At 41.0% G+C, this 23,950-nt stretch overlaps 1 protein-coding gene across 10 annotated transcripts in view; it reads left to right on the top strand.

The window, feature by feature from the left end:
- The window catches only part of SEMA6D (semaphorin 6D), a 352,602-nt gene that overhangs the window by 130,910 nt on the left and 197,742 nt on the right, over positions 1 to 23,950 (top strand). For all 10 annotated transcript variants that reach the window (XM_059714662.1, XM_019477621.2, XM_059714661.1 and 7 more), the window contains one exon: positions 13,697 to 13,775. The gene's annotated coding sequence lies outside the window, so the exon portion shown is untranslated. The remainder of the gene's footprint in view (positions 1 to 13,696; positions 13,776 to 23,950) is intronic.

The raw sequence follows: 23,950 nt of genomic DNA, 5'->3' as shown, positions 1-23,950 counted from the left end.
CACACACACTGCAGTGTTGCCTGGGTTGACTGCAGGAGATGACTATGTTCCAGAGCCCACTGTGTTCCAGAGCTACACAACCACACCCCACAAATGCCACAACCCCCAATATATCCTATGCCCCCACACAGCCACATCCCCCTCATAAATTCCCCTCATAACCTCCCATACCCCACCATACACACAAACACACACACCTGCACCCCACCACACGCACACACCACACACCCACCATATACACACTACCAACCACACACCCCTACACAATATAAAATACTAAGAATTTATTTTTGAATTATTATGCAATTACTTCTATGTACAGTACACAAACACACATCATGCCAAAAATATTTTTTGTAATAAAATTAAAATATGTTCTAGTAGGTGTTTGACTTCTAGTGTATGATTCGGGGGGGGTTTTCTGGTTCTAAGATGGCAACCCCCCAAGGAATATTTCTGGGGGGCAAGGGGAGGGACTTCCAGTGGCAAAGGTCAGGGGTTAGGGGATGGCATGTCCAGTTCCAAGATGGTGACCAGGGAGCAAGGCAACTCTCAAGGGGTGGAACTACCCATGCAGTCCTCAGCAGCTTGCCAAACCTTGTTAAGCAGCCCTCTAGCCACAATAATTGCCTGCCGCTGCTTTAGAGGGCAAAGTAAAATCAATCTTATGGCATACCCACTGAAGCAGATCTTTCACAGGAGAGGGTTATACTCCTCAGTTCCCTCCTATAAGTCAACTTCAGCCACAGCACTTAAATATAAAAGCACAACTGTATCTGGAAATGGCTATACTTGTGTGTGTGTGTGTGTGTAAAGTATCATATAATTGGGATTATAACTTCTAGCTTGGAACATCCAGGGCTAACCTTAGGGAAAATGGTACCCAGGGTGATGCAATGATGACCCCAGGAATGGGGGATGCCGGATAACAAAATATACTGGTTAATTGGCATCCTTGCCTGTTTGGGCCACCATTTTTCCCACCGCATCCGGGGCCCTGTGGGACAGGGAGGTGGGCCCTGCTCAGCCTGTTATGCCCCAGGCCATGGGGGCTTGGAGAAACTGGAAGTACCACGGTGGACATTTCCGGCTTCTCTTTACCTTACAAGCCAGCATGCCAGTTAATAGAGCATATCAGCTTGTAAGGTGCCAGTTAATGGCACTTTTACTGCAGTAGTATTAGTGAAAGTTTCAGAAGCAAAGTCCCGGGGGGAGCTGCTGGGTTGGATCGTGAGACTTGCTTCCCTGTGGGCAAGCACCGTTGCTGATGTGCGTTAGCAAAGCAGGCAGACTGGAGCAGGCACCACCCTGTCCTTACATACCTGACCCAACTCCTGAGCAGTGGCTGGAGGCAGGGGGTGGACTGTGGTGGGCACTGCTCCTCCTGCCTGGGAAAAGTATCTGTCAGGGTGGAGATGTGTGGGGCAGTGGGAGATTGCTGATGTGATCACAGGCTGCTTGTGTGCATATGTGCAGCACACCCCCTGACCATGATGCCCTGGGCAGTCACCCACATCACCCACCCATAGGGCTGGTTCTGGGAGCATCACTACTACTATCCCTGGCCACTGTGCTCGTCCCTTAGCCTTGTTATGTTTTTCCTCTATGTGTTGCTTTGTTCAGTCCTTCAGAGTGCAAGCTTTATGGACAGTGCCTTCATTAGCGTTCAAAAAGCACCTGTGACACCAAGGACACCACTAAAATAATGAGCGATAATGATAATCACCAAACAGCTCTGTGAATGACATGCTAATAATGTTGAGCCTGTGGATTCTAAACTCCTCCAAAGCTTATCAGTTATCTTTAATCTTTAAATGAGAGAGGTGAATTGAAAAGAAATTTTGTGGCTGAGATTTTCAAAGCTGCAGAGGGGATTTAGATGCCCAGTTCCTATTAAAATTAATGGAAATTTGAGCATCCATAAGTCCTTCAGTGGCTTGGAAAATCTGAAATATTGTTTACAAGTTAGCTTTACCCTGGCTCTTTTATCCTTAAGTTCAGGGGCTTTTCATTAGTTGTCCTTACATCAGAAGGCATGCAGGACTTGTCCTGTATATGACTTTACTACTAATTACTGTTTTGAGTTACCTTCTTAATTATATACAGCCCTTTACTTAATTCAGTATGTAGAGAGATATATCTCTGAAAAAACTTGGAATAGTATCAAAAGAAATAAACACATTGTTCTGTGAGTTCAGCCTTTAGCTTAACGTGCAAAACACTGGATTAAACACAGTAGGTATTGTAGGTCAACTATACTCACTAATCACTACCACAACAAAAAGATTGACTTTGTTGCTAGCTGACTTCAATGAGAATAGTAAATCACCTCATAGACTTTCTGTTCATTCTGTTCACAGCTTGATCACTATTGTTTCACCTTTCCTTTGAAACACAGTAGCACTCTCCTCTTTGTCCAGTTACATGAAAGTTGCACACTAAATCCCTTAGTTATTTGTTTTAAATGAACCCACAAACCCAACTACTGCATGCTGATCCTAAAATAAAATAATCTTCTTAGCCTAATGATGCCCATAATTAAGTATGCTATTAAGCTAATGTAGCACAGTGGTTACATATAATGTTTATATTGAAGTAAGAAAAAAACCTACCCTGCAATTTTTTTCATGGCTGCCTGTGACAGATGAATGGGTCTGCTTTGTGAGTTAAAGTTTTCTCTGTGTTATCAGTATGGAGTCAGTTGTAATATAACTTTGCAGGAAGAACTGTAGGCAGACATCCTGTACAGGATGAGCCCCCTGAGGTAGAGATTGCATTACCATGCTAAACAAAATAGCTGTAACAAAAATGTTTAGCTGAACCTCCATGGAGAGGGGTGAAATCTTCCAAATGCATTTTCAAACAGAATCCTTTGAGATGGAAGAAAGACTTTTGAAATAACTAAATATGCAGAGGGAACTTAAAAGACCAAGTATATATGTAGATGGAATTTTACTTTAGAAAGTGATTTTTAAAAATCCAGCTTTGTTTATTAAGGTTTAAAGCTTCTTGTCATTTCACTCTATCTCAAAAAGCCATTTTCTGTAAACATTTTCATAGATTTATATCAAAAGAGATGAATTTGGGATCTAATTAGGGGACACAGCTATGGATTGCCACGTTGGAGCTAGAGGTTGAGGTGGGTACAGGCAGTTTCTGCTACAGACCTACAGGTCCAATTCTGCCTCTGTTAAATCAAATACTTCCATCAACTTCATGGCTAGGGACAGACATTACACATAAACCAGTTTAAGTGATCAGAAACTGGTTTAAACCTGCAACAGAACAGATGTTCAGTGCATGTAAACTAGTTTGAGAGTGACTGAAACCAATTGGAGATAAACCTGGTTGAATGTAGTATCAGACTTAACTGATTTAGGTCAAACCAGTTTATGCAATGTCTGTCCCAGACCCCTTCCTGGTTTAAAATAAACCAGGCTCCCCCAGCATTCTGTCATGTTCTCTGGGCTGAGTGGGGCTCTCTGCTCCACAGCAGGACTAGCCCTTTCCCTCTGCTCCCTGGCTGCAGCAAGACTGCGGTCCACTGCCCTCCTCTCCCTCACCACTCCCTGCTAAGCAGGAATTCCCCCCATGCCTCTGCCTTGTGGAGAGGTGTCTGTGTATTAGCTAGCAAACCACATGCTGGCTACAGTCTGTGCTAAATCAACAGGCAGAATCAACAGGTAGCTGGTGATGTCCCTCTGTTGTTTTCTTAATGGGGTGATAAACACTTTTATCAATATCAATTCCCTGCTAGTCTAATCAGAGTCCCCTGCTGGGGACTGGCCATGTCTGCCCCCCCCCCGACCCCTTCCCCCTCGCTCAGTGCTTTGCAAAGGAAGGGAGGGCTGGTCTAGTACCACCCAGCTTCTAGCCTAAGCAACTGCAGGCATGTGCCTGCATTTCTGGGATGTCTGTGCAGTTACAAAGAGATTTAGCCTAGCCAGGTTAGACTAACCTACAAAGAGTGAATCAATTTGTGCTCAGGCTTTTTGAATGTCTGTCCCTAGCCTGTTTGTTCAGGGTTGTGCCCTAGAAAAGAAAAGGAAACTGCCTCAAACATGTGAGATGCCAAGTTTAAAGGTTTATAACTATAAACCTAATCTTTATGGTCTGCTAGTGCAGTTTTTTTGTAGTTTGTAACTGGATGAAATTTAAGTTAAGTGCTTTGGTTTTATTTTATGTGTTTCTCCTCTAGTTCTTAACTAAACATCTTTTTGGTTAAGTGAAGCTATAATTAGAATGTGATTGTTAACATTTAGGTACATGGGCTTGCTGAGCACTCAAGGGATGAGTATCTCCACTGGTGGACAGAAGAGAAAATAGATGGATTTAACTGACCTATAGGTATTCAAATTCACAAAAGGTGCCTTAGGAAGTGCTGAATATTTGCCCACACAATCATCACAGTGTGTGCTGATAATAGAATGACAGCTCCTGCCAGTTTAAGTCACAGACTCAAACTAGTTCAGTATGAATTGTTGGCCAGAAAAAAAAAAATTAGTAATTATTAGTGATTGCATGCCATCTCCAAAACTATGCATGTGTGTCACAAACAGAGTTGCATACATATATATGTATTTGTGATCTCTGTGAATCAACTATAAGTAGGTACTTTTACACACACAACTGCACAAACACAGTTTTGGAAATTTGAGCCTTAATTTATTAGTGCTTTTAGAGCATATTCTTAAAGGAGAAAGAAATATGTGACTGTATAGTAACCACATGAGTAGGAAAGAATAATACTGCTATAAAATGTTAAGGGTAGTTTGATATGGAGGTGATAAAAGAAAAGGCTGCTCAATTAGCTGTCATTTTCAATTAAAATGATGACATACAGTCTTACAGAGTTTTTTCAATGTAAGCAGGTAATGGGTGTTTCATAAAAGTGTAATGCACCATTAATGTGAGAACTCTGCATTTTTTTAAATCAGTGTCTCTTTTTGTGATTGACTGTCCATCTGTGCATGTGTACGTGTGCCCACTCCTTTCAAATGCAAGACCAACCACTGACTTTGAAGAATCAACACAGACTTTTATAAGATCCCCCTGCACAAGAATGTCCCCAAGTGCTTTCATGGTACTCACATGCTTACAAGTGAATGGCCACTTGTACATAATTTGGGGCAGCTTCAAGTACTGTTACAGTCAGAAGACCCAGGTACTGTGCCCCATTGTAATAGAGATAGAAATAAAAGCTAACTGAATAAAGTTAACTTCTGAGGTGGAACAGCTTGTAGAATAAACCACTAGGATATGAAAGGAATGAGAAACTCAGGTAAGCCCCCTGCACTGTGTACAAGTCTCTTGCCCTTTCAAATATTCAGATGGAAGATGTAAATGCAGGTTAAAATTAAATGACCATTTACTCCAATGGCATAACTGGGGGAAGAAAGGGAGTATTGGCCCTAAGAGCCAAATTTTGAGGGGAGCCACAAAAATAGACCCTACACCTGGCAACTTGATGGACCCCTGCCACAGCTGGTAGCTGGATGCCCTGCTGCCATTCCAGCAGCACAGCAGCTGGCACTGATCTGTGCAGAACTGCTGCCCAGAGCTTGAACCTACCCTGTTACACCTGTGATTTTCTTTGCTTTTCCATGCTACCTTACCCATAGTACATAACTGGCTATATAAACATATACACCTCCCTAGGTTTTGAGGATAGGGCTGTTATAAACAATGCTCCTTGACTTGCAGCTCACAGGGTGCCAGCCCAAGAGACAGAGAACAAAATGATACTGGAATGTTTACTGCATACACACCAGTGGCAGCTGACATAGGAAACATATTGTTTCGTGCTGCATGAAAGCTCTTTGGAGATATTCTTTCACTAGGAACATCAATTTTAGACATAAACAAAAGAGGTTCATATGGCAAAACGTTGCAGAGAGAAATGAATGTGCTTTTTAAAAAATATATTTATTGTTTGTATTTTGACCATGTGGAATGGGCCTTTTAAGTACAGAGTGAGGCACTTAACTCTAGAGCATGTTTGCAGGAGGATCAAGGCACATTTATACTGCCTCTAGACCAAATCGAGAATTGTCACCAAGAGCCAAATCCATCCATTTCTGTTCCATGTGAATCCAAGCCTAGCAATTGAATACCTCTAGGCCAAGCAGCATAGGTGGCCAACAGGGTTCTTGAGCACGTCTCAGAATTACACTGAGGCTCTGTGTGCCTGTGGGGTATGCATTCAGGACCTTTCTAAGCTATCAACAGTGCCTAGTTGCTAGGCTTGCATGTCCAGAGACTGGGAATGAAAGGAGAGTCTTGTTTCTTGGTAGCTGTCCTCAGCTTGGCAGAGAGTCAGTATAGACATGGCCTCAGACTAGTGAATAAATAAGTCTGGTCTATGCTTCCAGCGTATGAAGAGCCTTACGTTTATGAGGTTTGACTCTTTTGAGCTTAATCCTCTGACAGGCATACAGTTTAAGGCACCATTGGATCTAAGCCATGATGCTAACAAATCATGCCTCCCACCATGCCACATGTCCGTGGCACAGCACGCAATTTTTAGGATTGGAGGATTAGATACCCATTGCATTTTACCTGTCAGCAAAGGAGGAGCTGAGGATCATGATCCCCGACTCCCCCTGAACAAGCAAGTCAAAACCTAGGTGCTGACAGTCAGCTGATTGTCAGTCAGGGCTGGGGACCAAACTGGGAACTGAAAGTGGCCCCAATCAGGTTCCTGAACCCAGCTAACAATCATCTGAGTGTCAAAACTTCAAACGGTGTTTTAACTCTGCCCCAGTTCATGGAGACCCTGGGATTGGGCTGCAGCAGCCCAGTTCTCTGGTTCCTGTGAGCTGGGACAAAGTTAAAACCCCACGTGCCATCCAGCTGTGTGGCATGCAGAGTTTTAAATGTCCCGTGAGCTGGGGCTGAATTAAAACACCATGTGTCACTCAGCTGGGTGGCACACAGGGCTTTAATGGTCCCAGCATACAGGGACCCCTGGCAACAGGCTACTGGGATGGCTCCTGTATCCTGTATCCCAGATCCTGGGGCTGCCCCATGCTGGATCCCAACAGGATCTGTCATAGACCAGTCCCAACCAGCCACACATTTAGTTTAAGGTGAGATACAAATGAGCCAAAAAGTTGCTATAACTTTGAGGTTCATTAACTGTATTATCACACCTTAAATTGACTTCTAATATGCGGCCAAGTTGCTATTTAAGGTGCAGTTAACCTGTGACATGTCAGGAGCCTTAGTTTAATAAAATTACCAGAAAGCAAACACTTTTGGAAGTCAAAGCCCATTCCTTAGTGGCCTCTTCCCTGGAGTTCAATCACCACCCCCATCTGGCATGGCAGAGATAGCTGAGGCAGAACAAACAAGAAAAATTGATACACAAAATGCGCTGAGACTTACTGATGGAGCCCTAGCTTGGATGGGAAGCCCATATTTGCTTGATCCAGCTCTGACACCCACTTCTATTATAATTGTCTTACCCAATGAAATACTAACCTTGCTCTTTTAGGGAACGGTAAGGGGAGTTGTCTCATCTTCCTCCATGGATGGCAAGAGAAAGGAATCCGCAAAATGATTCCACGATGGTGGCCTCTTTTTTCTGTGCCAAGTTTTAGTGATATGCCAGTTTGCTAATACCTATTGCCTGCTCTTACTTGTTTATCTCTCTAACTGATGTTCTTGGAAATTTGTCACTATCCAGTCAGGATCAGTAGAGATTTACACACCATATGTATTCTTGTTAAAGACTAAACATATTTCTACATTACTTCAGGTTTTCAATTAACCTTGCTTCCATGTGTTTTACAGCATTAAGAGCAGCTCAATGTTAAACATAATTCACTTCCTCCTCCCCACATAAAACTTTACAATGCAACGATTCCTTGCCTCGTGCAACCTTGTGAAATTCTGTGATATCAGACTTCTATCAAGGGAGTGACACCAACACTAGTTTCCTGCGGTGCTTCACACTCCTCTTGATTATGTTGGGAGTGAGCTATGCTGCATTGAATTCTGTTCACTTTAGTAAAATTTGGGTTCAATTTTTATGTCAAGGACATCTAAAATGTATGCATGGTATGCATGGATGTTTCTTTTTAGCATATATATATATATATATATATATATATATATATATATACCTGTTACTCTGGAAAATTCTGTCAATTTGATCCATACATTTGAATTTTAGGAATATAAAATCTAAATTCATGGAAAACCTAAAATAGTTAGGATTCATTTCTAAATGATTACATTTTGGACTGTTGGATCTCCTTTCTGGTTATGTAGCAGAAATGAAATGGGAAATGTTCCACAGAAAATTATCAATTTATATGTGCTAATCACTGAATGTCTTCATTGCATCAGTCTTTCATTGTTTATCATAGATGGGAAAAGATATTATCAAATTATTATTATCATGAATCTTTCTTCTACTAACAAAGATGTGGAATAAAATAAACCATTCCCTGGTTTTTTCTATGCTGACTATTTCACACTGCTGGATCTTTAAATGCCTTTTGATGTCTAGTCAATAATGTTCTTTCCCTTATTAAAACCGTCACTCACCTTCCATCAGTATCTGTTCTTATTGTCCATGACACACAACCTAATGAGCTGAAACCACAGGTATTTCAGCTGATCCAGATGTGTCTTTTTTTTTTTGGTAATTTGCAATATAAGTTCCAGTCTTATGTTTCTCTCCCCTAAAGGTCACCCAGGATTTGGTTATCTTATTCCCTTTCTGAATTCACATTTAGATGTCACATGCAGGAAGGAGAAATTAAAATGTGTTTCCCTTCAACAAATCATATAAATGTAGGGTTAGAATTGACCTCCAGAGGTCATTTAGTCCAACCCTCTGCCTGAGGCAGGATCATCCCTATCCAAACTGTCCCATACTAGTCCTTGTTAAACCCATTCCTAAAGCTACACAGCCAATCTTGTTGCACAGTTACAAGGCATATTGCCCCAAATCATCAAGAACACCCTAATCTGCCATGGATAAACTAGAAGGATGAGAGCTCTCAGTGATCAAAGAAACCCCCACAACACTGAGATAAATTCCTACCTGACAGAAGCGTAGCTAGGCATCTCCATGCCCAGGGCAGCTGCACAACAGCTAGAACAGCACCAGCTACCGCAGTACCCATCACAGCAGCAACATCAGCCGCTGTTGTAGTCACAGCTATTTTGCCTCCTCTCCCATTGCCCCAGTTACTCTGCATACCCAGTCACCCCCTCTCAGTTATGCTACTGCTTCCTGACCCCAAATGTGATGATCAGTCTAACCCTGAGCAGATGGGCAAGACTGTCTAATGAGTAACCACAGTGTTTTAGTTCTTCTCTCACTCTCTCTGCTTTATTGTCATCAACCCCCGGCTCTGCCAAAGCAGTGTTAAATACCTCATCATTAATATAAGGAATATCTTCCTCCACAACTCAGTTCTCTCCAGGTTTTATACTGCTTCACTAATGCTTACAGGAATGTAAGTGTTCAAACTGTCCCAAGTGTTCTATTAGTTGATATTTTCCAGGCATCCTATCAACTCTCTAATGTCACCTGCACCAGGCCCTATATCACCTCACCTTCTGCTGAAGCTTGTAACATACCCCCTTCTCATGAAATCTGTTGTTTTCTTTCTTGTGGTCTTCCCCAAGGTCAATGTTAATTTGTTGTAATTTACCAAAAATGTTGCGGTTCATTTTTTTTCAACTTGGAATAGGTTCCTCTCGTTCCATCATTCAGTAGTAAAAATTTCCCCAAGTTTCAGCATCCTCCATTTGTCCTATAGAGGATTCCCTTGCATGCTATTCTAACTGTTTTCAATCTCTTGTTCAGCTGATGATGAGCACCTGCAGGGTGTGGGCACACTGAAGATAACTGCTTGTGTGCACACTTTTACCTCAGTGGCAAGGTTGCAGGGAAAACAAAATGATGCTTTTTCTAAGTCTACATTGTAAACTTCTGTGCATGTTGTATAATGGTTTAGCATGATGTATGCAATAAGAAAAATAAATTGAGAAGTTGAGCATTATGAGAAGAAATTTCTAGGTCTGCTGTACTTTTTCAATTCAAGTATTAAATCCACAAGCTTTTCTTAATTTGTAGGTTTAGTTAAACAAACATATTTACAACTGTCAGAAGCAACCGTGACAGTTATGCAACATTTATATGAATTATTTTGCTAAGCAATTCCCTGAATTCACTCTTCATTGCTTTTGTCTAGAACCTGGGGTAATCAAAGATGCAGCAGTTGCAGAACAACTACCTTGGATTCAGGAGACAGGAAGTATTTCAAGATGGAGCCTTACCAATGCCACACAGCTCCAAATCTGTCCTGTTTCTTATTAGCTCAGAGAACCAGTATAATTTGGGAAGTAAGATGCAGCTATTTGGACAAAGATTCAGAATAATTAGGGATGTCTCACCTAGTAATCCTCTAAATCATTCATTGTTTTGAAAGAATAGGTATCTTCCCTCCCCTTCCCTATAACTGTTGTGTAGGGGCTACTGCAGGCCACACAGGATTGCTGTACAAAAAGAAAGATACACTGAGCACCTCCAGGGTTGTGCGCTCCAGGGTTGACTGCCTGTTTAAATCCCTGCCTACCCTAACCTTCATACAAAGCTGTATGTTTCTTGTAGATTCCTTCTACTTCTCTATGCACCTCACCCAAATCTGACTCAGGCTAGGTTTGCCTTGTAGAGAAACTGTTTTGCAAAGTGATGTTGCGTTACCAAACCCTACACCCACATAAACCACTCTATGAATTTGGCCATTAAGGGGAGAGAGGAATGAAAATAAATGCTTACATTTAAGGTTTAATCTGGCTTGTTTTTTCAGATTTCATGAAATCTAGCTGTTGAGTACATCAGCTCTCAAGTTCATCCATAAGTATTAAGGCCTGCTTTTACTTTCTGCAGTGTAGATACCAGTTGTCTCACTGCACCAGGTACTGTATTCTAAACTGAGAATTTGTACATCTTTTCTCCATAAAACCAGAATGACTAGTGTATTAGTGAACCTAGCTGCAGCCTCTGCTAAAAATTATTAATTAATCTTTTTGCATTCCCAAAAGTGCAATAGGATTGCTAGCATACCCATAACCATGCATCCCTAAATTTGGGCATGACCATGCATAATACAATGCATCACTTGCTCTGGCCATCCCAGCAATGCATAGCCAACCAAATATTTCAAGTACTCACAGGAAAAAAATTCCCAGAAGCTTCCTAAAATGAGACCTCCCTCTTTGCTCCCCATCAGTCACCTGTAAGAGTTAATCATGCTCTTCTTGAAATCTTGTCAATCAAGATTTACCTTGGCATCCTTTGCAACTTGACTTTTCCTTAGGTTCTCACACCCTGGCCATGTCTAAGGTTTCTTGTTTCTTTCTATATTATATCACTAAGATTTGGCCGTACTGGATTTGGCCATCCATGCAGCTAAAACTCCTGTCTTGGCTCCCAGCATCTTTAATCTCCATTTCTGCCACCTCCTTTTTTCTGTCTTTGACAAAATTCAGTCTTAGCCTGTTGGTAGCATTATTTTCAGGCTTATTTTCCTAGCCCATCACTTTGACTATGTAATTATTCTATGCGCCACCTGTTGGTGCTCTCTAATCTCATATTAGGTATAAATTGCTTGTTTTTATTTTCAAAAATCTTCAAAAATTATTCTTCTTTTCTTCCCTACCATCCTTCTTCAGTCAGTACAGATTAACTCCTGTCTCTGGTTGGCCCATGATCATAGTTTCAATTGCTCACTTGTTAGATGTTCAGACCTGCACTTTGGTGCTCTCTCCCTTACTGCCCCTCATGCTTGGGAGGAGTTCCTCATAAACATTTACCTCGTTGTTTTCCTGCAGATCCCTTCTTAAATCTCTCCTTAGCATGATGCCTAAAAAAAGTTTGACAACAGTTAGGCTGGTGATGTGCTGTTATGATGACCAACCGTATCTTGCTGTTTCCTTCTATTGCTCCATTTGCCCTAATCCATCTTTTGCAACTTGAGGACCTGAACAGAGTTCACATTTACACTGATTTTGTCTGTCACAAATTCCACTGGTGCAAGGTGTTCCTAAAACAGTGGTATAGGTGTTTTAAGTCTACTTACACCCAAGGGTCTACTTGCATCCCATTTGTGTAAAGACAAATGGCTATTTCCTGCCACATACCAGCAAGGAGCAGTAGTTGCCACCTACTACATGCAACTACCTAGGATAACTGCAAGTTTGTCTGTTCCTGATCACTGTAAATTACCAATTATGAACCCATATAAATTACATAAGAGTATGTTTGCCATCTGTCCGTGCTATTAAATTATAAGCTGTTTGGGACAGGGACTGTTTCTTTATCTTTGTTTCGTAAGTGCTTATTACATGGCTGTCCAGGTCCAGGATGAGGACTTGTAGGCATTATAGTAATTGCATAATAATTAGCAATGCCTGGACTGAGGACATGGTCTTATTCCTAAAGAATGGGCCTCACATACAGATCTAAGAGTTATTGTTGGGCAATAACATAGATATGGAAAGCACATCCAGAGCCAGATGTGCAAAACAGAGCTGCCAAAACAAAGAGCAGTATACAATGTAAGATGTGGTGTGTCCTGGTAGCATGTGCAGAGATGCTGCTCTTTGTCTACACTGGAAAATGTGAAGCATTGAATAAATTCTGCTGGGATCTGACGCTACATTTCTAGAATGATTAAGGTATTGGAATACCTAATACCACTGGGTGCTTGTACATGTGATCGGGTTTTAGTTTGGTTTAGTTCTCCCTAAATTGAAACAGTGGGTTTTTAAAAACCCACCATTTCCACCGTTTCAATTAAGGAGAACTAAACTGAATTAAACCCCTGTCATGTGCACACAAGGGCTAGGGGGCCTAATTTAGAGCCTGTAAAGATCCTGCTATGCACATTAATAGGAATTATCTGACCCAAGAATGCATACGATGCTCCAATAGCTGGTGTTTTTCTTGTAATCAGGTTTTTTTATCTTTACTTTCAATTTAAGGCAGCTCTCATTTTTGTTTTAAAAATTCAGTATCCAACCCGGCAATTTTTAATAATTTTACAAGACAGTTTGGTAAACTTCAACAGTTTTTTTTTTTATATATAAAACTTGAATGATATTATAAATGAAATAGTCATCAAAAATTACAAATTGTTTGTTCCTAAAGTGCATTTATACAAGTGCTTAAATACCACCTCTGAATATTGTTTTTCACATATCAGGAAAGAGAATCGTACATTAGAATTACTACAAGGCACATTTCTCCAAACGTCAAAGCTTTTTAGGTCTAAAATTAAAAAGAACATTGCTTGACTATATGCTTCATTAATTTTGGATTGTCCACTAGTTTGCACTTGTTTGTTTTCCATTGACCATCTTTCTAATAAAATTTATTCAAACTAGCCATGCACTGCACTGTTCTTCTTTTTTTCTGATAGGATTGTTGTGTTGTATTCATGAATAGGACAGATTCAGTATAAAAATGCTCTACACCCTGTGGGAATCAATATTCAGGTTCACAGTTCTTCCAAAAGTCAACATGCTCGTGGGTTGCATTCAGATCTATTTTTGTGGCCTTATCATTAAACCTGCAGTAGGCATTTATAAACCATGCTTTTCATGGGTCCTGGGAAAGCATGATTAAAAATAATCATCTGTCTGATGAATATTTTCCTCTGACTTTTGGCAGGATCACACCCTGAGCTCCTGGCAGCTGCATGGGAACATTGATGCCAGCAATTTAAGGATCTTCACATTTGCTCTCCGTGGTAAGATCTAAAAGTGTAACTGTAAGCAATGTTATAATACTATTGTCAGATCTCACATGAGCTCATGTTAATTCACATGAACATGAATTATTTCATCTTAACCAGTATAAGGATATGAAGTCACTTACTGCCCTGTAGGACCATGATTGATGCCAAAGTTTGAGCCACAAATTTCCCAGCAATTTAATCTTATTAATCATTAACTGTTGATAGTTACAAGGGACATTTGGAATTTTCTATTCTTGCAAAGGGTAAAATCAGGGGGGCAGAAAACCATTTTATTGTCCACTGTATTCATTTGTATTAACAAAGCTACTTTGAAAGGTCCTGTCACTGAAATTCAAAGATGTGTAGTTTGAACATCACATCCATTTACATGAGCATGATAAATACATTTCTGGCACTTCTTTTCTTGGGAAAAATTGAAGAAGTGTGTTGTGACCTGCAGGTAACTTTTCCATTGACTTTAGTAGATCTGTTTGGAACCAATTACTACAAAATTGCACTAATAGAGATGGGACTGTGCTTTAATTAAAAATAATATATACAATATGTGGCACTTATTTGCTTCCTTTTTTGATTAATTCTTACATGAATAAATAGCATAAATAACACCAACATGAAGATATAGTGAGATTAAGCATAACACTAAGTATTACTAATCAAACATTTGTTTTCTGTACTGGATCCAGTTTGTGAGATGCTGACTCTCAGATACCTGAAATATTCCTTTTTTTTCCTTACATGTCATGTACAGTTGTGAAGTACAGACAAGGATGCAGAGGCCTTGAATCTAACAGTCCTTATTCTGTTGAAACAGGGAGTAAAAGAGTATTGTGTGTCCAAGCAAATTTGAGCAGAGGTGAAATGAAGGTACAAGGTCTAAATTCTATTCTAGGAGGGAAAGTTAGTTTCAAGTATATCTGTTTCTCTAGTCTCAAAAGCAGAGGATAAAAGAGGGAACCATGGTTGGTTGGAGAATGGATGAACATGAACCCAAAAGTACAATTGGAACATTGGTGTTTCACCGCTCTATTAAGCTGCACTGCAGATACCAGACAAGAGCACATCAGTAGCTGTGTAGTCACACTCTCCTTAATGAAGGATGCAGTTTCCTTGCTCTCCCTGTCCTGTTCACCAATCTTTATCTCATGTTTACTTACATCTGCGAGTTCATGATAGTCCAATGACATAGCTCTTTCAATCAATGAAAGTATTTTGTGTTTTGTTAAAAGGTACACCTCTCCACATTTTTTATACTTAACATTATAGCCACCAAACAGATCACCTTAGAAACATACCCATTTCATTTTAGCCCCGATTCAAGAAAATATCAGAATATAGTCCCCAATCCTCTAGTTTGAAATGATGACTGTTTCCTTGTCACAGTATCCTGTCATTAACTTTGCAACTTGATAACAACTATCCATTGTCAAGAAGGACTTCATTGCAACCCTGTCTGCCACATTCCTACCAATCGTGCACTTTGCCATATAAAAAAATCACAAAATTACATTATTATGAAGTCATGTGTCAGATAAAATTTAATTATTTTTGCATGACTCTATATAAAAATAGAACATGTTCAGAGTCCCTAGAGAAGGACATCTACATCAGGATATGGACTACCAGCATTCTTCTTTATTAGAAACAAAAGGATACAGTTTTAAAACTGTATTGCCTCATCAAGTAGCCATGAAAAATCTAATTAAGTGCTGAATAGCAAATTGTAAAGACTTGTGCATGCAACATGATCCAGTAACAATTTTAGAAACTTTCCAAATTGTTCCTTTTTGGACATACCATAAACTGGGGAGCTGAAAATCTATACTACTGTTGTGAGGCAGGGAACTTGTAAAAATCAAAAGCTACTGGTGCGGGACTACAAGACCTTTTATTCATGGAAGCAGAGAGCACTAGCAGTCCAGCAGAAGAAAGCTAAAGGGCCTCATTTATTATTTCTTAACTAAGGTAAATGAAAATCCATTACAAGTCATCTAAGGCCCAATCCTGTGATCCAATTGACTTCAACAGGAGCAAATTAAGTGGTGCTTACAGACATGAAACAAACACTTTAAACACTTATAATTGTAACTTCTATTAGACAAAGTTCATTACACCTGTATGTAGGTGCTATAAGTCTCCATACTATGAAAAGGAACGCTCGCAGGCTTACACCTTCAATATTTACAAGATGCACAGAAGTAGTATAGTAAAGAGTAAGAGCCTTCATAATATAGAGTTGGATCTGCTGGATTCTTATTCTGACTTGCAAATAATTAGGTATTCTGTGTCACTGAAGTAAAAGTGTGCGTGTTCTTACGTCTGTGAGGAAAGGGGAGGGGGTAGAGAGAGGGGGAAAGTGAGCGTTCCTTGTGACTGACTAGATTTCTTTATTTGACCATCCTTTCACACTTCATTTCAGCCTTTATGCAGCTTTTGTATTCACACTTTATTATATTTTCTTGAGGCAAGAAAGGTTTTCAATGAGAATGTGATGAATGTCCACATTAAATTGGATCCCCTTTCTTAATTAAGTTCATCTAAATTTAATTTTGCAATTTTACTTCCGTAAACCCATCAGATTCCAGATGTTGAATGTGCTTTTCCTATTGCTGTTCTCACATAATGGTACCTGTAAAAGATTTATGACTTCAGGAGACATTTCTGAATACTTTAGAGTGTTTTCAGCATATGCTTCATGGATGGCTAGTAACATGAGCAATTAGCATCCTAAAATGCTGTTCTGCTTCCAGGATTTCTTTTAATAGGATGTTACTTTTATTAGCTTGCACTTTAAACAAATAATCAGTTTAAAAGAAACATTGTTACTCAAGGATCTCAATTGAAACTGTGAGATTGCCCCCTAAAGAATTTTTTAAGTGAAAGTTAAGAGCTTGGAAGCCAAAAGATACTTTACCAAAATATAATAAAGACAAGAAAAGTAATCGTTTTTCATTAAAATGAAAAGGACTCCAAACATTCACTCTAACTTAGACTTCTTCTCAGTAAAATGTTGTAGATAACAGATATTTTTTCTCTAAACGTGTTATTTGTTACTCTGCAAATATGATAAACATCTCTGAAAATGTATCAGTTCTCATATGTTTGTGAATGTTCTTCCTAACGTTGGTAATATCACTGAAATTGCTAATTAAAGAATATCATAAGCCTATCACATTCTATCATGACTTCCTGACCTCACAAAAATTGCTGCAAATTCCTTTTCTTATTACCAGAATTACCTGGAATTTTATAATTGTTTTGGTTCTGTCTTTTTTGCTTCCTTAGTCAACGCATATCTAATAACATACCCAATAACGTTCCCAATTGTCTGATGAAGCCTCTGGTCCTCATCAAAGAAATATATACCACAATTAAAGCTTTAGATAATAATGTAAAGACAAAAAGACAACTGCAAAGCAAAAAGTTAGTAACGGAACCCTTCTTTCTTGTTTTTTATGCTCTCATAATTTATCTTGATGTATTAATTTTGAAATATTCACCAATCACTGGTGCAGAAAACCATCAATCTCTGGGTCTTTCCATGACCTTTAGATTCCCAATATCAATATTAAGTACATCTAGGCCTGATTGACATCAGAAGCATGTCAGCTTTTATATTTATGTACTTATACTTTTATTATTTGTTGAATACAGGACCTCCACCAGTAAAACACCCAAGTAGCACTTGTGTGGATTAGGTCCTCTGTTTTATTCTGCAAGGGCATCAGTACTAATACTTGGCATTTACAAATTTTTCCTGTGAAGTATCCTTATTCCCACTGTACATATGCTAGAAAGTAAGGCAGAGAAATTATGTGGTCCTCCAGAACCATCCCATGTGAGTACCCTCGGACTGACTCATGTGACATGCAGGCCACACACAAAATCAACATCTGAGGTAAGACATGAACCCAAGAGCTTCATCTCAGACCATTGGATCACACCTGTATGGTGGTACCTACATGCAGTGCTAGACTGTGCCTCTTTCTTGCAATTCATATTTTCTTTTGCTTTATTTCAGTTCACTTTTTGGCTTGTAAACAGACTTTTTTAGTACTGCAGTAAAGAAAGTGTTGTTCTTTCCCAGACTTCTCAACAGTGCTGGATTAAATTAACTGAAATACATAAGAATGAGCAAGTATACACTTATAAAAGTTCCAGCAAAGAAACTCAAGTAGCTCATTTAATTTCCCACAAAAAGGAAGAAACATAACAATCTTCAGGCTGATGAAATACTTCTGAGCTTTAAAGACTATGTGGGAGTCTGGATGAGACCCAAAGAAGGAAACACTTCAAAATTACAAAATGACACAGTTTATGTTATTGTTAAATTGTCAAGATTCACTATTTACTTGCTGAGATGGTAACCGTACAAGGGTGTTTTTAAAAGACACTAACTAGAGAAGGGTATGTTAAACCTCCAAAGTCTTAAGAATGCTTAATGACTGCCTGCCAGTGCAGCTGAATCCTGCTGGGTAATGGGGGAATGCCTACCATGTAAATATAAAGGGGGTTATTTAGGAGACCCAGTGAGCTGTGAATTATTGCCTAGGTTGTCACAAAAAAAAAAGGAAAATGAGTTGTGAAGAGGAAAGAACGTGCACTGAGTTCTGAATAGCTTTCCAAGACTTTTTGTGATAGATGGGAAAACTTGTATGTGCTCTCTGCAAAAGGAAATATTTGTTTTGTCAGACTGCGAACCTTCCAACCCACCTAGATTACTTTGAAAAATCCATTAGGGAAACAAAAGTGTTATTTTTTATGCCTGGCATAATGCAGAAATCAGAGGAAAACAAGTTGGAATTTCCACTGAATTATTTCTTTTTTTTTTTTAATGTTTGCCCAATAGCTGAAGTTAACAGCTGTATTGATCCAGTTCCTACTGAAGTCAGTGGGAGCCTTTCTATTGACCTTAATGAAACCTGATTGGAGCTTGGGACCGTAAAGAATCAACAGGTGGATTGGCGGGCAGGGTCTGAGTAACAGACAGCTCTATTTCCTGTTTTATTTTGGGTCATGAATACAAACCAGCTGAAACGATTGTTGGAAATACACCGACAAAGATTTTTTTGGCTGATACTGATAGCCGATTATTATTAACCAGCCATGTTGGCCGATACTGATCCAATTTCTGATATGCAACCCAGCAGCTTGGAGAGCAGCATCCAGCTGGTAAGTCATGTGGAGGGGGCAGATCAAGGCCGCCATGGTGAGGGAGAGGAAGGGGCTGGGGCTGGGGCAGGCACAGGACAGAGCATGGGATAGAGCCTGAAGTGGTTCATCTGGGGGATGCCAGGGGCAGGGAGGGGGCATGACATAGGTGGCATGTGCCTCCCAGATTTGTGTGTGGGTTGAGGGTGGGCTGCCCACTATGGGATTGGGGCCGGGGGCTATGCCAGCCTCTTCCTGATGGGAGGGGTTAAGCCGGGGCTGTGCTCAGGGTGGGTGGAGGTGGAGTGGGCAGCAGCAGTGCTGGAAGGGAGGTCTGTGAGGGGAATATAGTGAATTTTGCGGTGGCTGTAGTTCACCTCATAGCCCCATCCCGAGTGCAGCTTCAGCTTAGTGCCCCCACCAGGAAGAGGCCAGCACAGTCCCCAGCCCCAGGCACACAGCAGGCAGCTAACCCTCACTCCACACACAAATCAAGGGGCACATGCCCCCCATTTCTCCCCCAGGGGTGAATGCAGCAATGGGAGCTGCTCCCTGCCCTTCTGGTGCCCTCTGGATGAGCTGCCTGTGGCTCTCTCCTGTGCCGCACCCCACCCCAGCTGGGTAGCCCCAGACCCAGCCCCACTCCCTGTCTCACTGTGGGGGCACTGATCTGCCACCCCATATCCCTTCCCTCCCCCATGCCCCTTCCCCACCACAGACTTACCACCTGGACGCTGCTCTCCAATCTGCCAGTATGCATTCCTGGTTGTGTGCATGCTGCAGCTGCGCGCATGCATGTGACATTTATCAATGACATTATCAGCCACATTGGCCAAAAAAAGCTAATTGCTGATAATGTCAAGTTTCCTTTTATCAGTGCCAATACAGTATGAACTGATGTATCAGTGCATCTCTACATAAAACTTATTCATCATTTACTATGCCACAAATTGGAAATTTTTCACTGAATTTGTATTACTATAAAATGTTATCTCAACTAAAGTGAAAGTTTTCAAAAAATGTGGTTTTCATCAAAAAATCCAGATTTTCTTTGAAAATCAAAAATATGGGGAAAAATTAGTGTTTAGTGGATATAACCTGGGGGAAAGGTCAACCAAAATAAAAATTATTTCTCATAAAAATTTTAGATAAAATAGTAATGATTTCCCAAACACCGCTACTTCAGACATTTGACAGTAGATTTTTGTGCTATGTATATCAGCTTTTCTAAATAGACTTGTTTGTTTCAAAAAGAGCTTTTCTTTCAACCAGCTTCCATGTAATAATCAACTTTTGTAGAGGCACTAAATAGCTTTGCATCTAAAACCAAGTCTCAAGGAGAGAAACAAGTACATGACAAAATACATCCATCTGTGTTCTATATAAAATAGTCAATGCAGTAACAGGCTGCTCATTATTGCTGGTGGGCTTTCTGTTCATTACAAAAATGTGAGAAAAGATTTGGGAGCTCTTAGGCTAGTGCTTAGAGAATATGGAAGCACTTAGACATATTTTCCCAAAGCAGTATAGTTAATCAGTGTCATCGTACCATGATCTCATCTTTGTTGGTACCGAAATTTCCCAGAAATATATTAGAAATCTCACGAGAAAATGAATAAACAATCCCTGCCCCAAAGAGCACAGAAGCTAAATTGAACATAAAAGCAAGGATCCCAAAACAGGAAAAAAGAGGAAGACGACAAGAACAGCAATACTAAGGTGCCCACATACAGTCATTAACATCATTAGGTGTTGGTTTCTTATCCTCCTTCTAATTTTTCATAATTTTCAAACAGGAGAGAAAGTAGTTAACAAAGGGGCCCAGATGACTACAAAGTGCTGCACCTAGGGAGAAAGAATCAACAACACACTTACAGGCTGGCGGGTTGACTTGCTAAGAAGCACAGGAGCAGAAAGGGATCTTGGAGTCATAGTCAACTCCAAGATGAACGGGAATCACCAATGTGACAGAGTGATAGGTAAAGCTAACTGCACTCTGTCATGCATTAGGTGCATAATGAGCATATCTAAGGAGATGATACTTCCCCTCTATGCGCCATTGGGAGGCCTCAGCTGGAATACTGCATCCAGTTTTAGGCACCGCACTTCAAGAGGGATGTGGATAACTTTGAGAGGGTCCAGAAGAGGGCCACTCGTATGGTTAAGGGCCTGCAGGTAAGGTCATATGAGGAGAGATTGAGGGATCTGGATCTCTTCAGCCTCTGCAAGAGAAAGCTGAGAGGTGATCTTGTAGCCATCTATAAATTCATTGGGGGGTGAGGGGCAGTAAGTAATAGGAAATACTCTGTTTACCAGAGCGCCTCTTTGGGTAACTAGAAACAATTGCCACAATCTGATAGAGAGCAGCTATGAATTAAATGTCAGGAAGAACTTCGTTACAGTAAGGGTGACCAGAACCTGGAATGGGCTTTCAAGGCAGGTGGTACTCTCTCCTACTTTGGGGGTCTTTAAAAGAAGACTGAACAAGCACCTGGCTGGGATAATCTGACCCCAGTGCTCTTTCCTGCCCAGGGCAGGGGGTTGGACTCGATGATCTACTGAGGTCCCTTCCAACCCTAAAAATCTATGAAATCTATAAGAGGATGTTCCTGGTCAGAGGCATAGCTAGATCTTTCAGCACCGAGGGCAGAAGAGGAAGGTGGATATATGCTGAAGAGCAGGAGCGAGGACAGGGGGAGGGGAGCAATATCTTACCTGCCTCTGCTCTCTGCACTCAGATGCCGGCTGCTACAGCTACAGCCCCTGCTGTCGCAGCTTGGGCTTAGGCTACTGCAGCTAAGGAGGGTCACTGCACACTGTTGCAGCAGCCTGATGGCCACTCCTGGCACCCTGTTCACTCTCCCTACTCCCCCCCGCTCCACCCATCTGCTTCTGGACACAAGGCTGCACATCCTATGGCAGAGCCTCTTTGGAGGGGATACCATTCCACTCGTCTTGCTCGCCCCCTCCCCCAACTTATATACTATAGGGCATGGGGCTATACCTGTCTGGCTCCTCTAAGTGAGCTGCCTCTGCCATGGCAAAGACTTCTGGGGCATGGGGGCCATAATGGAACCCCCTCTAAGTCCATGCGCAGGGCTGGTGCTCCATTCCCCCTCCCCCCACCTCCACCCTCTTGCTCACTTCATGCTACTGTTTTCAGTTATAGAGACTAGAGATAATGGAGGGGATTAAGCAAGGGAATAGCAGGGCAGCTCTATGCCCTGGGAAGCTTTGGCACATTGGGCAGCCCCAGGTGCTGTGCTGCTAGTGGCAGCTGCTATTTTTGTGCCTACCCCCAAAAGCAGTGCCCAGGATCTGCTGCCTCAGTCATCCCCAGCTCAATTACACTACTGGGATTAGGAGGAATTTAGCTTTGTTCATTTTGAACTTCAGATGACAGTGAATCATTGAATGTGAGTAGTCAGTAGACAGAGATAAGAGATGGACCACAAGAGATTGCAAGTCACTTTTGCACATTTTGACTGATCATGAACTGTAACCTACACTTTGTAGTGAAAGGATGAATTAAGGAGAATGTACAAATTCTATTGGAAGAAAATGTGAGGGGGGAGACAGGAGGAGCATTAAGAAATTCCAAGATGTATTTTAATGCTTCATTAAATGTAGAAAGGATTCTCTCTCTCTCTGGCTTAGTTTCTCACTGAGGCATATGTTAGTAGATCACTGGAACCATATAGTCCATGTTTTAGTGTTCTAATAAAATGGAGGCCTTGTTGCACCTTATGTTAAGGCTGCACAAATGTTGCTTGGTGTTAGTGCTAGCTCAAGTTTGGAGCAGTCACACTTCAGGCCAGCAGGGACCTGGAAGACTGAAAGCTAAGAATCTGCTCCCCTCATTGTGGGCTTCCCCCCTATCCCTCAGGATCTCCCCTTCCCCCCTCCCCCACGTAGATGTGGCTGCCTTAGCTGTCTATACTATACAGGGGGAGCAGGCAGAGAAGGGTTAACTTGCCTGGCTGCACACTGCTGCTGGGCTGGTTCTCTTCTCTCTGCTGAGCCCAGCTCAGAGAGCAACAGCGGCAGCCAGGCAGGCAAACTAACTCTTCCCTGCCTGCTTCCCAGGTTAGACAGAATGAGCAGCCACAAGTAAGTGGGGGAGCATGGGGGAAGGGGCACTGAGGAGGGATCTGGGGTGCTGGGGGAGGTGGGGTAGTGGGCCTGATCCAAGCCAGCAAGGGGGGCGGGGGGGGGGATAAGTGGGGTGTTTACACTAAGGTGGAGTGGCTACACCTTAGTGTAACATGAGCTGGGTAACATGGATCAGAAAAAATCTTGTCCTGGAGTGGCATAACTTTGAGCATCTTAATGAGTGTTTAAAACTAGTTTCAGGTGTTAATGTATGGACAATCCAGGTGTTAAGAGCTCTAGGAGCTGCCCAAAACTGCCATGTAACAAGGGTCTGAGATAACTCGTAAGTCTTGAAACATGTCTTACAAGTTCGCTAGTGCTAATGACACATATATTCCCTAAATGGGTTAACTGACATATTGTTATACTACTATTTTTATTCTTCATTTTTCCAGTAAATATTCATAGGCAGTCAAAACATAAACAATAAATAGTTAAAAAGAGGCCTAATGACCCTTCAAGTGTATGTTACATTCTCTTACAGAATTACTAATGAGAACATATTTATGTATAAATAAATCTTTTATCCCCTTCATAGCTCCACTGTATTCATACAATGAAGTCATCTACCCGAAGCTCCCTGTAATGAGTTGAAAGCCTCAATAGGCCCTTTTATTTATAATAAATAATGCATACTAATGTTAACAATGTCATTGTGTGATGTCTCAATAGAGGATTATGACTTCACGTAGTAACTTAGCTTGATGCCTCTTTTCTCTGATAATGGCGTTGATTTTTTCTTATGAAGAAGAGACTCGTTTATTTTCAAACCTTATATTACATATTCTGTGCAAAAAGCATGTTAATTTTAAAGCTATACTGTTAAAAACATAGTTGGAAAACAGAGAGTTAAAGGTTCAGTGCTT

The sequence above is a fragment of the Alligator mississippiensis genome, chromosome 11 (genome assembly GCF_030867095.1).
Source record: "Alligator mississippiensis isolate rAllMis1 chromosome 11, rAllMis1, whole genome shotgun sequence".
NCBI lineage: Eukaryota > Metazoa > Chordata > Crocodylia > Alligatoridae > Alligator > Alligator mississippiensis.
Note: the sequence above shows the minus strand (reverse complement) of the source record. Positions and strands in the feature narration are given on the sequence as shown.